Here is a 15,383-nt window from a genome sequence, read left to right on the forward strand (position 1 = left end):
GAAATTTCCACAAGTAGGGAAGACTGTAACATCTGTGCTTGTAATCATTGTGAACAGTTTAGTAATCAATAAAACAATGTTATTTGATCCCAATGTTTGTTTGGTTATGTTTTACATTTTTCATGTTTTGACTTTTGTTCAATTTCAAACTCTACAACGCTTTCTGGAGAATTATACGCAAACTGGTGCGTAAACCTACCCAGTTTAACGCAACAAATACTCCGGAACATCAACATATACTTAAGATACCTTAAATAACCTTTACATAACTTAGAAATAAGTTTTGAAGGCTTTGGTATGGCAAAAACAAGTTAATTCGCCTACAGGGACTAAATTCGACAAACTGCGAAAGTATGCCAATTTGAACTGTAACAGACATTCCGGAACATGACCATAAGTTAAACACACCTTAAATATCCTTTATATAGCTTAGAAATAGGCTTTGAGGGGTTCGGTGTGCTAAAATAAACTTTTGGGTCATTCATGGACTAAAAGTGTCAAAAAGTGCACAAGTTTGCACTTTCACGCATAACTTACGTTCTGAATACATCCGGACATCCAAAAATTTATGTAAGCATTATAATATTTTATTTTAGTGTTTGGCATGAGAAAAATACATTCGTCACACAATTTGGATCATTTTTCGCGCTTATGCGCATTCCGTCGTAATTAAGCGAACATCGCAACCGTACGGCCAAACGAACTGACATCCGAGATGTTTTCAAGCATATTTCATGTTCCCTATGTCTTAACATCATTGTGGAGCTTGAAATTGGGATTGACAGGTGTTAGAAGTGCCGTTACGCAACAAAACAAGGTGCAGGGACTGAAAATGTAATTCTGCCAAAGTTAATGGCTTATGGACCGTAAGCCATGACCCTTTCGGTCCGTAAGGGGTCCCCAGAACAGCAGATCAGTTTAAACGGCTGTTGCCTCTTCAGAATAATGAGGGGCCAATTTGCACTTGCCTCTTCAGGATAATGAGGGGCCAATTTGCACTTGCCTCTTCAGGATAATGAGGGGCCAATTTGCACTTGCCTCTTCAGGATAATGAGGGGCCAATTGTGGTGTTCCATGGAAATTGCAACATGTGTAAGGTTTAGATTGAAGCACGTTATTCGATAAACGATCTTAACGGTTCCAACATTCCTATAAATACCCAACCCTTTCACAACTCAAAACCCACAAGATCTGATCTAAAAGCTCTAAGTTGAAGCCATTGCTTCATACCTGAGCTACTTGGATCAAGATTAGCTTTCGGGGACCCTTTGTAAGTGTTCCTTAGTTCTTTTATCGCTTTTCTAGTCCGAAAGTCAAACTATGTTTGACTTTCTGCGTTGACCAGTTTATGGTCAACACGAAGTTCGATTGAACTTCATAACGTGAGCTTAATTACGATGGTTATAGTCCCTAGAGACTATACCTACTGATTACCACGTTATCTAGGCTCAGTGACGAGTCGTAGTTTCGGCCAAAATGCGTATTCTTGCGTATTTAGTAACCAAACTACTCTTAGGTATCAAAACCGTTTGTTTTGATACCAAACCTATTTTCTAAACTTAGTTAAGCATGTTTTAACATGCTTAGCTCGTCACTTTTAGTTTAGTGCTTATATAGGGTCGTAAGGTAAGCGATCTAAACAATCGCTTATACTTTCGAACCCGACCCGTTTGGTCGATCATTAGGATCCGACCAAACACATTAGGTGACCATAGTTATATAGGGAATAACCTTCCGAGGTTATACCTTATGGTCACAACGTTTGAGTAGTTGTATGATAGGTAGTATATATGCCTTAGGTAAATTACCAGAATGCCCTTTTTACGCCAAAATTCATTTTAAGCATATGTAACATAACTTTTGGTATCTAAACTGATTTGGTAACAATATTAGACATGTTAAGGCATATTTTACTTATCATAGGACTAGTTAGGCATTCCAAACGCGTTTCACGCGAACGACGCGTTAAAGTAGCATAAGCTACCTAAACGGGTCGTAATGGGTCGTAAGCACTTAGGTTAGGTTTCATTTTAGTATGAAGGCTTTGTTAAACCATATTACACGAGTCTCCATACTCCTTTGGTTTACGAACCCTCATTCTATCCAATCCTCCGATTTAGGTCCGGTATATTAACATAGTTACCTATATTAGGTGTCGTTTGATATCCGTGATCTCTAGCATTGTTTGGTTGTTACTCAAGGACTACTAAGCAATCTCAAGTGAGTACATAGACCCGTCTTTTACTGTTTTCAAACTATTTTGGGTTGAAACACATGTGCCTACTTGTTACTTTCGTGCCTTTCATGTTTTCATATCATATGCTTATTATGTTCATTAGTACATTATAGTACATGATTTCATTACATTTTATGCTATGTATGTCCATTGTGTGCATACTTAGTACATCGTTTTACATTACATTTTATGCTATGTATGTCCATTGTGTGCATACTTAGTACATCGTTTTACATTACATTTCATGCTATGTATGTCCATTGTGTGCATACTTAGTACATTGTTTTACATTACATTTCACGCTATGTATGTTCATTTGATTACATACTTAGTGCATTGTTTTCACATGCTTACATTTTTGGTATGACATTTGGTTTGTTTAAATGGGACAAAAATACATTCATTAACATTGATCACACCATTCGTTAGTAGGTAGTGGTACCATAGGAATTGACAACTCCCGTTCCTGAACCCTAGGTTTGTTTGGGTGGAAGGAATGACTGAATTCGATAAACATAACACAGATAAACCTTTAATTTGTTTAAAGGTCTATCACCACAGTCATAAGGCTTGAATGTATGCATTTTCACAATACCACATAGGTGTTTGTATCAGTATAGCATGCTTTTGCTCCACAAAACATAACTTTGACTTAAACTATGTTTAATTCAATACCCTGTTTTTGTGCATTGTACCTATGGTTTAGTTGATATATTTCACATGCCATACATGATATTTTTGGATACACATTATATGATTTACATTAAACATAAACATTTTGACATTGAAATACACATTTGGTGATTTACATTAGACATGGACATTTTGATATGGTTTACACAATAACACTTGGCAATTGATTTATACATGAACAAATTTACATTAGTGGTTGGTTTGGGTAAATGGTTTGAGTAACGAGGCGCGTGTAATATGATACAAACATGGTGGATACGCCGCTGGTACTTCCTATATATAAATGTTTGTGTAATATTACATATCGTAGCATTATTTAAATCATTTCAGTATAGACATATTATATTTTACACAAATAACATATTCTTTACAAGTCATTGTTTTACAAAATAGTTTGTTTTATCCAACTCATTTTGTTTGGTTATTTCTTTAACCATACTCCTTTCTTTTATATAAATCTGATTTCTAATCGAGTTTTCATATGATTTATAACAGAAAACACTTAACAAGATTCATGACTAATTTTTATCAAACCTTTCTTCTGAAACCCCCGTCATGAATCCTATTTTCACAAAACCTATGTATCTCACAGGTATTTTTATGCTGACGTACCTATTTTCACATGTGTTTTCAGGAGCTGTCGCTTAGGATGATGATCGTGACACTAGGGCGGACCTGTGCCTTAGAGACTTAAAATAAAGATAGAACTAGTTTAATTATGTTCTGAACTCTTTATTTCCCGTTTTGAGACAATGTAACACTCATGTTTGATAAATAAAATGTAACTTTAATTTCCATGGTTGTGAAACAATAATTCTGTTACAACACTCCCCGACATTTCCGCCACGATTTGATGTTTTACGTGGTCAGGGTGTGACACTTTGCACATGAATATTCAGGTGAGTTCATAACCCTACCTTTTTACAGTTTTACATTTTTGTAAATGTTTTCGGGGTGGAAAGACATGCACGATTTTCAGAAACATACAAAGTTTTCGATAAACAAAGACTGTATATTTTTAGACAAAGCACGTTTTGCAAGAACATACAAAGTTTTGAACAAACGCCAAACTCGTATTTCTAAATCATATTACAAATGGATTTCGAGGAACTCAAATGATTTACGAAAGGTTTATACTAAACATACCGGTTTTTACAAAAGAAATTCTTATTATCGAAATGTGAATGATTTTCATAACTAGGGACGGGTCGTCTGGTGATAATATATAGAGACTAGGGATTTGGCCTTAGAGGCTAGGGAGGTTCAGCCTTAGAGGCTGGGGAGGTTCAGCCTTAGAGGATGCGGTAAAATACGTGTTACAATTATTACAAACTTTTACGTAAATGGTATGGTTAGCGTAGGGAGGGTTTTTACTACTAGATCATGTGAGGGGTGGGTACAACACTTAAGGCCATCAATCCTCGTTGTTAGGACCGAGGGACACAAGAGTGATAGATCTATTTGGGTGTAGCGAGCCCACACCCGTGAGGCCGGGGCGACCCATAGAGGTGACTGTGTCTTACAGCCGAGGGCCTGTAACAAATTTGCTAGGTTTGAGTTTTCCTGCATCACTTCACACATGCCAGTGGCTTTGCAACGCATTGGTGATCTCATTTCCTTATTGCTATATACCAGGGACATACATACTTTCAGAAATACTTGATTTTTACAAATTAAATATCATGTTTTATACAAATTCAAGGCATAGGATTATGCGGACTTTACAAATTCAAGAGTTTTCAATACATGGTTTTACGAACATAATGCGTTACAAATACAAAGTTTCCATGTAACTTGGCAAGAAAATGATTTCTAAATTCATTTTCTCAATGTTATTTCACAAACCGGTTATTCAAAAGATTTATTTCAAATCTTTTACAAACAAACTATGAACTCGCTCAACTTTATGTTGACTTTTTCGCATGTTTCTTTCTCAGGTTGCATATCAAAAATAATGGCACGGTTGGAATAGGAGAACCATTGGAGATACGAGTACTTAGTGGGCATTCGTTTTCTAGAAGTCTTGGTTTATTTTGCTTCCACTGTGCAATGAAGATACCAGTCCAGTCACGCCAGCTCTGATAATTTCGGGGTGTGACAAGAATGAATTTACAAATTAGACTTCCGAAAGTCAAATGAAATAAAATGATAAGTAATAAAACAAGTAATAAAAGAATGGATAGAGCAGTCTGGTCCATTAAGTAAGTAAGTATAAAACATTGAAAACGGTTGATGTGGCAAGAAGCTTTAGTTGTAAGAAATAAACCTTAGATAAATTACAAGCATGAAATATGTTAATAGTCGACTCTAGAGAGCCAAAGTGAATGACGGGTTACGACCCGGGCGGAAGGCTTAAGTTTTAATGGAAAGGACAAGTATACGTGAGAAACACTAAGACATGAAGTGATGAAATTATATGCATGCTTGAATCGACAAGATGTACAAATATGTGCTTTGTTTTGTGGATTTATAATAAGAAAGAAGTGACAGATTGACTTTGAAAAGTCAAACTACAAGGGTTGACGAAATAAGTAACCAGAGTAAAAGAATTGCATGTAAGGGTGGGATGTGTTATAGCATGTATGTAGAAAAATGTAAAAGAATTATAGGTGAGTAATCACCTAGTATAATGAATGTTTGAATGAAAGATGCTAACCGCCGATTTTGTAGATGTTAATGGTAGAATTCCTAATGAGATGAAACCAATCGAATTGGTGAAAGAATGTGCACGAGTGGAAGCCCATTACAAGGATGAATGAAAGCTGGCCTGGTACGGTTAGTACTCGTGAAGGAGAGGATCGATCTGGCTTACGGATCGCTGAAGTATGATATGAAATCGAGGTAATTAAAATGTTTTAACTCATGCCGGATAGATATGAATTAGTAAATTGAAAATGACTTTCGAGATGAATGATGGAATAGGTTTGGTATGGTATGGAATGTTTGACTTTTAATAGTTGACGTAAGAAGAAAACTATGTCATTAAGAACTAAATCTTAAAGGTTTTGAGTGAAAATTTCGGGTATTGGTTAAACTCTCGCCTAATGAACTTTCATGACACGTCTGCTTATGCAAATTAAGTAATGCATGAAATGAGAGGAATAGTAATGTAGAATGAATGAGGTGAGTTAAATGTAACGTAAGGGTATGTATGATGCAAATAACTGCAAGAAATGTAGAATGATATTAATTTTGGAGTTAAGCACGTATGCGTGACCATGAAATAGTGTCACACCCCAAAAACGTCGCAGCGGAATATAAAACGTAGTGGTGACGGAAGCTGGTGCCCATTTCTATCTTGATGTTGGATGCATTATAGTGTTGGACATATTAACTTAATTAAAACATAAGTTTTTAAGCATGACGTCCCATAACATGACACAACCACGACATAGTTAATTTGTCTTTGATCCTTATGGATCTTATTACATTTGTCCCAACAAGTTTTTAAAATTAGTCCAACATATTTAAGTGACCAAAACATGCATCAACAACCACAAGATACGCCATAATTCCTGAAGCCGAACTCAAGTACCTGTAGAACACGTTAAAATCAAGTGTCAACACAAAGGAAGGTGAGTTCACGTATTCACATAGAAACTCCAAAGGAAAACTTTCTGATTCAGTGTTTATTTGAAAACATCCATATAATTTTAGAAAGTCCATTTTACTTCCTTAGTAAAATCCATGGGCCTTCCGTCGGTTCGTCGATCCGACAACAGTGCTATTGCCCAGGTTTTGTATATTAAATTATTGCGCCAATTTTCAGACTCGTATGTTAGCTAGCCAATACGAACTATATATTAACCATCCAGGGATAATCAATGCTAGACAATAAACAGAATATCAATTCATCGTTTGACTTGACACGGGGCGACCGGTCACGACGGGGTTGTCAACCCGATAGATCTACCAACAATTACTCGCGTACAATACTTAAATGATTAAATGACATCATGGGCGAAAGGGTCCTCTTGAAGAACAATATGATGTCTGCCTCACGTACAATATATATATCCTACTAATATGACAATTTAATACACGATGTTGTACGAATCCCCTGAATCTCCATCATTCGAGACCCAGGCCGGCATCCGTCCAACGTTACGGTCTTGTTTCGCCTAGGAAATACCATACCATTCATTCATCAAAAACGTTTTTACTTCGAAACGTATGACTTATCAAATTTCATATATTTTCAACGAAAATATATATTTTATATTAAAAGGTATGTTTTATTTCAAAAACAATATTAAACTCTTTTATTGACGTGTTCTACCCCCAAAATATATACAAAGCAGTAAAAAGAGGGGTTTAGTGACACTCACCTTTGGGTGCGTATTTTAAATAGCGCAATCCCAGAGATTGATTTCTACACGTCCTATTATATATATATATATATATATATATATATAGGAACGATTTTAAATCAATATACATAACACAAAAATCCTAAGTTTCTCCGTTTCTTAGAAATATCACATAACTTTGGGATTTTCTCGAAAAGTTATTATTTTTGATTATGTTGGCACGTTAATATATATATATATATGAGTCCATATATAAATATTTTTATGATTTTGCGACTTGAACAATTTTATTGGTGACCATTTTTGTGTAAATCCATTAACTCTCCCGTTTATACGCAATATGTATACGATTTGCGCGTCGAAATTATACCCTTATACAGTTAGCAACTTGGGTTATGTCCCATTTATCTAAAAGTCACACCCTTTAGTTTATTTTAGTCACACCCTTTCATTTTATTATTATATATATAACTACAAAAATCAACTGCGGTCACCAGTAACTAACATTCAATTACAAAATGCTTTGAATGGTTGTGACTTTTTGCATATATACGAAGCATTGTGACTCTTTGTAAAGGTGTGATATATATAAAATTATTTTGAAGGGGTGTGATTTAAACTATTGTGTCTTTAAGTTATTTTTTAGTATTATATAATATAATATAATTAAATGCAAGTGCAAATCAATTAAATATTAAATGCCGCATAAACCGTTTCTTACGAATCGCTTCCGCCGATTCGCCAATTTCTTTCATATTTCCAAATTCAAATCTTAAACCCACATTTTCCATTCTTGAATCCAAATCACCTCACCAGTTACATTGCCATGAAAAGTAAAAATTCAACTTCTTGTCAATCATATGATTATTCTACGATTTTTTCTTCTATGATTTTCGTATATTCTTGAACATGCGTTCTTACATGTCAGTAATATGACCCATAACTTTACATTCATATTATTTTACTATACCATTGAATAATTTGTTATTTGCAAGACTGTTATTTGCATCTCTAATTACAGATGTCTTATGTGTTTGATTTTTGTAAGAATATGAATTTAATCGGTATATATATATATATATATATATATATATCAAGATTGCTTGAAAATCTGGTACTCACCAAACAAATTTGTGCACTTCATACAAAAAACAAAAGAAATTTTTTTTGTAAGGAATATGAATTTCAGTGAATTAGTGTTAATGATTTGTTTTTTATTCAATCAAATTCACTGATACCTATAAGGAAAGGTCCCACAAGACTGCGATAACGGTTCCAATCACTAACGTTATTTGTGTTTTAAACATTTCATCTGATTTTTTGGAGTTCAATAGAATGACTGAATTTGAATAACCTTGATTAAACTTTCAAAAACATTTGTTATTTGCAATGATTTTGTATCACATAATTGGTTAGATCTCGCCGCATGTTTATTGATTCGAATGCCTGATTCATATCCTTTTATGTTTAATCTATGGAATTCCTATTGAAAACTTACAATTCCTACGAAATTATGTAGAATTTTGAGTTTGTTAGGGATGATCTTTTGATGTTTATATAATGGATGGATTGGTTTTCAATATATTTAATCATTGTTATCAAAATCGATTTTGTTATTAAATTTTTCCATCCATTTATTGCAACCAAGCCAGGAAATTTTGGCATGAAACATGATCTCGGTTTCAATCACGTAAGTGTTGTTTAGTATTTAAAAAAAATCAATCAAACTTATTGGTGAAGAAAAGGATTAAATTTGATCAAATTTTGGAAAACCATTTCTTGAGTTCAATTCGTTTCTCAACATAGAAGATATTAAAATCAATTTGACTTTTGCAAAGTCAAAATTGATTTGTTTGTTTGTATGTTTCATTCAGTTTCGATCGGTGATAATCAAATACTCCTTTGATTATCGATGACTTTATTCGTGAAACGTTCGAATCGGTTTTCCGCGCCTGTGATTGTTATAGTTCAACCTTCACGTCCAATCAAATACCTTTTGATTAAAAGAATATGTATGTATATAGTATGTGATTATTGTGTGTTTTTTAGAACAGTGAAGAAGTAAGATGGGCTTTGTTGGGTTTGTGTAAGTTTATGTGATTAGTGATGGTTGTGTGTGTTTCAGTTGTAGGAATTGTGAACACTCATATAGATGGTATTCCAGTTGAGAAAATTTGGATTTTGTTAAAGTTGTACAAATTTTGAAGTTTGTTTCAATGAGATTTTTTATCAGATAATCGGTTAGATCTTGCCATATTTTTGCGTTTCGTATAGTGACCGGCATTCATAATCAATATCCCGCCGCAACGCGCGGGTTGGCGTTAACTCGTATATATACATAAACGTTCACATAATTTATCATCAAAACACGCGAAATCTTGTTAACTTATCTATTTTGTCATTTTAAAAGCAAATATACATAAAGTATCTTATATGTATCAAATTTCATGCTCGACAACCAAGTTACACATTTAACGCAATTTTCACCGTTTCTACCGCACAAAACGTACAAGCATACATGCGTAAGCTAGATTTCTAACATCATGTTAAAAACTTAACATATTTTCATATTCTTATGTTTAAATCACATAACATATTTTGCCACATAAAGTTTACCCACACTTGTGTACATTGAAAAATGCGTATTTTAGCGATTCAGTAACGTTTTCGGGCGTCGGAAGTCACGTATGACCAACCAAACACCAAGTAAACTTAAAATTAGTTAAAATGCTTATTTTTAAACTAAAAATGTCAGTTTAATTACTGATCTAAATCAGTTTTATAAAAATCATTCGAAAAGCCGATTTTTGACTGTTTTAACGCATAGTTTCACGTTAAACGTTACTATAATCATCCCAACTTGAAACGACTTGATATTTTAACACAATACATGTTATTTACTAATTAAAATAGTGATTATAATCAGATTAGTGCGGCTTTTGTATAAGTCACATAAATCATGCGATTTCACATATTTTACAACTTTTATTGCACCATGTACAACATGCAAATCTAACAAACATTATGACAAAGTTATATATCATTAAACACTTCAAAATAATCTTATTTTAGTGTTTAGAATCTGATCTAAAATTATTTTTATCAAATCATATCTAAATCTTCATGATCACAAATCATCATGCATGTTCAAGTAAATGCATCTAATGCATCCATATAACATCAACATCATTAGTTATGATCTAATCATACTCAAGAACATATTAAATCCATGTTATTACAAATTTTAACCTATATCATCCATCATCACATAATCATTCATGCAAAATTATTCTTACATAATACAAGTGTTCTTTCATTTATGAGTATATGACTAAAATTACATGCATGTATTCTATCATTCAAGAATCATTTAACCAAAAAACAAAACACATCTAAATACACATACTCATATAATTTTCGGCCATACATACTTGCATATACACACTCATTTTTATTCTCTTTGAAAACCCATTTATTATTACCTTCAAGTTTGCGAAATATTCTAAGATTCAAGAGAAACCTTTCACTATTATTTTCAACACTAAGAATCAAGAGCACTTTTAAAAAGAATAGTTTTATACCCTCAAGATTCAAATGGGTTTTGATTAAAAAGATGATATGAAGCTTGGTTCTTGCTTGAAACTCCTTGGAATCACCTTCAAACCTTCAAATGGCCTTGAAATCACCTTGGAATGAGCTTGAATCTCCATGAACAAGTTAGGATTTTCAAAATTATTGTGATATGGGGGGTGTTTCGGCTGGTTTGTGAAGAGAGAGAGAGAGAAGATGAATTGGGTTTGTAATTCCTTTCTTGGAATTGTAAGGATTTAGAGATTTAAGAAATGTTGGGGGAACATAATCTTCACCACCTCCATCTAGAGCCAATAAGTAGAGGAGAGAGAGTGAGGATATGATGTGCATGGCTGCCATCTTGCCACACACCCATACACCCACACGAATATATATACATATATATGATTTATTGGCCAAAAATTGGTATTTTACGGGATACCGGGTATTTTATCTAACGTTTTAACCTGTTTTAGCGTGTTTTAAATTATTTTTAACGCTCTATAAAAATAAACTCACCAAAATATTATTGAACAATATTTTGTTCGTCTGGACTGGCTACGTTGCCGGTATTTGGCAGTATGTGCGCTGTGCTGCGCGGTACGCGCTTAAAATCGCAAAAATAGGGATTTATGCGTTTTTATTTATTTTTCCTCACGAATAAGATTAAAATTATTATTCTAATCATAATAGACTTTTTTTAAGGATTTTAACATTAATCGGGTGGTCACCGACGTTCGTTTCCATTTTAACCGTTACGCGATAAGCGTTTATCTTACCGTTGGCAACATAATTTTTACCAAGGTTTAAATTTACCAACTCATTAAATTTCACATATAAACATCATAATCAGTCAAATACAGCCTTTTATCTATTCACAACACGTGTTACAATTGTACGGTACGGCCTGAAAAGCCGGGTGTCACAAATAGTAACATCGCTGCGATAACAAAATGATAATTAAATACTATGTAATATATGTATAGAATGTAATCTTAAAGGATGAGATGAAGGTTTTTGATCCGTTATAAGTGGATCATATGAATGTAAGCATTATTATAAGTTTGAATAAATATGTATATTGACCTGTTACTAACGGGTCAAGGAAATGGGAATGTTATGTGGAAGTATGGCAGGGAAAGTAAAGACTTGTTAGGAAGAAATCAATTGTATGAATAATTATGAATTGAGATTGGATGGTTACTTATAATTATAATGCAACTAGGAAGTCAAACATAGATGTGTAAATGGAAATGAGAAAGGTTTCGGGGACGAAACCTTATTTAAGGGGGGGGGGGTAGACTTGTAACACCCCAAAAACGGGTTTGGTAATTTAGCACCCGGTTAAGATAAAGGAATGGGTAAAGTACCGTTAGTAGTAAAAGTGAACCCATAAACAAAATGACTAGGAATGAATTTGCCTAGTGGTATTATGTATATAAGTAAGAAGATGAGGAGTTTAGTCCCGTATGTAATCAAAATGAAACATGAGGGACCAAACCGTTAAGATGGAAACATGGGTTTTATTTATGAAAGGTTAAAACACATAAACACACACTTTCGTGTGTTCTAGAAACGAGCAGGAGCTTCATGAGAGCTCACAACCCTAACTTTTATCCATTTCATCAAATTGAAAGGCAAGATGAAGCTTAAATTCATAACCGAGCATGGATTAATGATCACCTTCACAAGGGGATCATAAGGTATGTCTTAAAATCTAGATTGGTGATTATGCACAAAGTGGGTTATGTTAGAAATCGCGAAATTGTATGAAATTGAGTACGAGTATGTGTTAAAAACACCATATAGGTCTTGGGTTATGAACGATTTGGAGTAATTTGATGTTTGGAGGTGAAACCCACTTCTAGTGGTGAAGATGGCGACATGGGTGTGTCACCCATGTCCAATCCTTGTTCAAATCTTGTTGTGCTATATTGCATGTAATGCATTCTTGTTAGGTAGATTGAATGTGATATGAATTTGTTGATGTTTTTGTGTTAATTGATGAATGAAAGCATGAAGTAGGAAGTAAAGCATGAAACACTTGTACATTATGCATAAATTGTGGTATGCACACCAAGTGTTTGATGAAATGCCTAGGTGAGATTAATAGATGAAATGGTATCCAAGTAATGGATTAAATCGTATAATATGGGGATATGATGTATTTGATGATAAATAAACATGAGAAATCTATTTTTAGATGGAATTCATGTAGGATTTGGTTGGCCATGTTATTTGGTAAAAGTATGCATTAGAATATTGTACTCTATGTTGGAGTGGTATGATGTTTACTACATGTTTGAATAATTGCTTAATCAAAATTGATAAGTAAAAATACTCTAAATGTGAAGCATATGAGATCATTAGAACAAGATGAAGTTAGAATGATGGTGGGTTGTTAAGCATAGGTCATGGTGTTAGTTGTAGAATTATGAGTGTGAACGGAATTGAATATGTTTGGTGTGTGCATATAACTAGATGATCATGTGGTTGTATGCTTATTGCATCATGAGTATGAAATGTATATAGTGTCATTAGTATAGTCTACTATAATTACATGGATGTATGAGGTTAAGTCGAAAGTTCATATGATAAATCGTTGACTTTCTGAAAGTCAACTGTGCATAAGTAGCAATGTTAGACTTTTTGTCACAATTGTAATGTTATAGAAAGTCATATGATGCGTGTTATATCCATATGTGTTATATGTGATGACGTGATGAATTATATGGGTTTGAAAAGATTGACTTGTGGAAATATGCCTTATGCTTGTTAGAACTGACTAATGAAAGTCAAATGTGAAAAATGAATTTGATATGATCGTTATATGTACAATCATGTATGCTAACAAGAATGTGAATGCGATGACATGAAAGTATAGTGATCATGTCAAGATGGATGGAAGCATGGAAGGCTAACGGGTCAAAAGGAGGCGAGGAAACGGATGCGAATACGGACACTTAATGTAAGTGATCTCCGGAATCACTTCTTATTTATAAATGAAGTTTGGTATGTTGTATATAGAGAACCATGTAAGAAGTTACGGGTAAGGGAAAGTACCAAGGTAAGTTCATGTGAACTTTATCTATCCTTAATTTAAATTAGGTTGATAGTCTCTCATCATGTTACTAAAATGTTCATCATTTTACTAAAATGTTCATCATGTTAATGGAATGTTCATCATGTTACGAAAGTGTTCATCATGTTAATGGAATGTTCATCATGTTACTGAAGTGTTCATCATGTTAATGGAATGTTCATTATGTTACTAAAATGTTCATCATTTTACTGAAATGTTCATCATGTTAATGGAATGTTCATCATGTTACTGAAATGTTCATCATGTTAATGTAATGTTCATCATGTTACTAGAATGTTCATCATGTTGATGGAATGTTCATCATGTTACTAAAATGTTCATCATTTTACTGAAATGTTCATCATGTTAATGGAATGTTCATTATGTTACTGAAATGTTCCTCATGTTAATGGAATGTTCATTATGTTACGGAAATGTTCATCATGTTAATGGAATGTTCATCATGTTACTGAAATGTTCATCATGTTAATGTAATGTTCATCATGTTACTGGAATGTTCATCATGTTAATGGAATGCTCATTATGTTACTGAAATGTTCATCATGCTAATGTAATGTTCATCATGTTTTTTGGAAGTTAGTCGGTTATGTTTAATTGCTTTTGCATTGATTTGTGTTGATATGTTTGTTAGGTAAAGTTCCATTTACAAATTAGTGAATGTGACTTGTATGTATGTAGATATGGAATTGTAGCGTGTGTAAGTAGTGTGATCTTGTATGTACGCACATATGAACGGGATACGTATGAATGTAGTTAGATATATGAAAGTGTATACACGTGTTGTAATCTAATGATTGTAGATCACTAGTATACGTATATGTGAAGATGTGGGTTTTCAATATGTTTGAGATTACGTATCCCTAACCATGTTACTATTGAGAATGAAATGGAGTGCAGGTATGGGAACGCTGGACTCTCGGGAATTGATGTCGGACTCGTGTAAATAAAATTGAGAAGATGTTTCAATGGAATACCTTACGTAGTTAGAATGTGATATAGCCTTTTAAGTATATGTATTAAATTATATACGATGTCATCATGTACTAACGTGTTGGTTATATATGGTGATTACAGGTTAGTCAGGTATTCATGATGGACAAGTGAACGAGTGTCGAGTTGAAGATCATGGATTGTACGTGAAAGTGGTCACATTGTTTGTAATTATTTGTTAACATAGTTACATTTAATAAACAATGAATGATGTATTTATGTTAAAAGGGTTGACCTAAACGGTATTCAAGTATGGCTCATTTTCCGCTGCTTCGTTTTGGGTCAAATCATGATTAGGGTCTTACAAAAATACCCCTGGTTAAAGATGGAGTTTTTCGATGGAGTTAGGGTATGTGATCAAAATGGCAACAAAAGGGAAAAGTCAGGGACCCAGATGTGAAAAAAAATATTTGGACTAAAATGACAAATTTGGACAAACCTCAGGGACTAATATGGCAATTAACTCTTATTTTTGAGTAAT

General features: G+C 33.6%; 2 long non-coding RNA genes across 3 annotated transcripts; one reads left to right on the plus strand and one right to left on the minus strand.

Annotated features, from left to right (window-relative positions):
* Nucleotides 1-6,200: 6,200 nt before the first annotated feature.
* Nucleotides 6,201-11,157, minus strand: LOC110917581. The gene is made up of 2 exons (XR_002580669.2): nucleotides 10,821-11,157; nucleotides 6,201-6,464 (listed from the first exon to the last, which is right to left on the minus strand). It is a non-coding gene; the product is annotated as an uncharacterized LOC110917581 (long non-coding RNA).
* Nucleotides 11,158-12,318: 1,161 nt separating this feature from the next.
* LOC110916530 lies at nucleotides 12,319-15,174 on the plus strand. Of its 2 annotated transcripts, none has more exons than XR_004863969.1 (3): nucleotides 12,319-12,512; nucleotides 13,689-13,777; nucleotides 14,987-15,174. It is a non-coding gene; the product is annotated as an uncharacterized LOC110916530 (long non-coding RNA). The 2 variants fall into 2 exon arrangements; XR_002579823.1 differs by having other exon boundaries at nucleotides 13,694-13,777.
* The last annotated feature ends 209 nt before the right edge of the window (nucleotides 15,175-15,383 follow it).

The sequence above is a fragment of the Helianthus annuus genome, chromosome 8 (assembly GCF_002127325.2).
Source record: "Helianthus annuus cultivar XRQ/B chromosome 8, HanXRQr2.0-SUNRISE, whole genome shotgun sequence".
NCBI lineage: Eukaryota > Viridiplantae > Streptophyta > Magnoliopsida > Asterales > Asteraceae > Helianthus > Helianthus annuus.